This window comes from Leopardus geoffroyi, chromosome B1 (assembly GCF_018350155.1).
Source record: "Leopardus geoffroyi isolate Oge1 chromosome B1, O.geoffroyi_Oge1_pat1.0, whole genome shotgun sequence".
In the NCBI taxonomy this organism is placed as follows: Eukaryota; Metazoa; Chordata; class Mammalia; order Carnivora; family Felidae; genus Leopardus; species Leopardus geoffroyi.
In genome coordinates this window covers 110,769,556-110,771,302 of record NC_059327.1, presented here as the reverse complement: position 1 = coordinate 110,771,302, position 1,747 = coordinate 110,769,556, and the positions used below count along the sequence as shown (strand labels likewise).

The 1,747-nt window shown below is 41.0% G+C and overlaps 1 pseudogene; it reads left to right on the top strand.

Annotated features, from left to right (window-relative positions):
• Window positions 1–859: 859 nt before the first annotated feature.
• Window positions 860–1,348, top strand: LOC123583131 (annotated as a pseudogene).
• The last annotated feature ends 399 nt before the right edge of the window (window positions 1,349–1,747 follow it).

The window sequence follows — 1,747 nt, the reverse complement described above, 5'->3', positions numbered from 1 at the left end:
CTCCCTCTCTCTACCCCTGCCCCCCCTCAAAATAAATAAATGAAACAAAATCTCAGTCTCAAATCTACATAGATAATTAATTTAGAAAACTTCTTTAATTTCTGTAATACAGGTTTGCAGTATTAACTAATTTTCATTAATTGTATACTTGTTGTTGTGATCTAAGCAGGAACTAAAAATTCCTGAACCTGAGGATGGGGTTCAATAGGTTAAATATTTTATTGATAGTTCTAAAAGTTCAGACTCTTTCTGAGGCAGGGATAGATAGGTCTGAGAAAGGAAGGCTGCACTTGGAATAATCATGTGCAAAAAAGACACACAAGCATCATCTTGTAAATTATTGCTTATGTTACAGATGAGAAACAGAAGCCCTGAGTTGTTCAATTACTTATCCAAAGTCACAGGACAAATGGAGTTATCCCAGATGCTAGATTCAGGTGCTAAAGCCAACACCTAGGAGAAACACCACTAGTAGTCAAATTTATCCTAGGGAAAAAGAATCCCCCAGGAATATGCCTCGGTAGAAAAATTAATTCTCGAGGCACATGGGTGGCTCAGTCAGTTAGGCGTCCAACTTCGGCTGAGGTCATGATCTCACGGTTCATGAGTTTGAGCCCCATGTCAGTCTCTATGCAGACAGCTCAGAGCCTGGAGCCTGCTTCAGATTATGTGTCTTCTTCTCTCTCTCTGCTCCTCCCCCACTCTGTCTCTCAAAAATAAATACATGTTAAAAAAGAAAAATTAAGTTCAACAGAGCCAATTTTCCCATTATTAGAAGCAGTCCCTGTTCCTTCCAATGGACACAGATGTATGTGAAGATCATGTCATGAGACAAGTGAATCTTGCTTTCACTCAAGCCCATGGTGCTGGCAGGATGGGCAAGTGTCGTGGTCTTCATACTGCCAGGAAGCTCCGTAGCCACTGACGAGATCAGAAGTGGTAAGATAAACAGTACAAGGAAGCCAATTTGGGCACAGTCCTGAAGGCCAACCCTTTTGGAGGCTCTTCCCATGCGAAAGGAATTGTGCTGGAAAAAAGTAGGGGTTGAAGCCAAACGACCAAATTCTGCCATCAGGAAGTGTGTCAGAGTCCAGCTGATCAAGAATGGCAAGAAAATCACCGCCTTTGTACCCAATGATGGTTGTTTGAATTTTATCGAGGAAAACGGTGAGGTTCTGATTGCTGGATTTGGTTGCAAAGGTCATGCTGTTGGTGACATTCCTGGAGTTTGGTTTAAGGTCGTCAAAGTAGCCAACGTCTCTCTCTTTTGGCCTTATACAAAGGCAAGAAGGAAAGACCAAGATCTTAAGTTTTGATGATGAAAACATGACAATAAATTTTCATATACAACAACAAAAAGACAAGTGAATCTTTTTAAAAAAATTTTTTTAACATTTATTCATTTCTGAGAGACAGAGAGAGTGTGAATGGGGGAGGGGCAGAGAGGGAGACACAGAATCCAAAGCAGGTTCCAGGCTCTGAGCTGTCAGCACAGAGCCCAACGTGGGGCTGGAACCCACAAACCGTGAGATCATGACCTGAGCCAAAGTTGGATGCTTAACTGACTAAGCTACCCATGTGCCCTAAAACTTTTTTTTTTTTAAGATTTTATTTTATTTTTATTTTTATTTTTTTAATTTTTTTTTAATGTTTATTTATTTTTGAGACAGAGAGAGACAGAGCATGAACGGGGGAGGGTCAGAGAGAGGGAGACACAGAATCCGAAAGAGGTTCCAGGCTCCGAGCT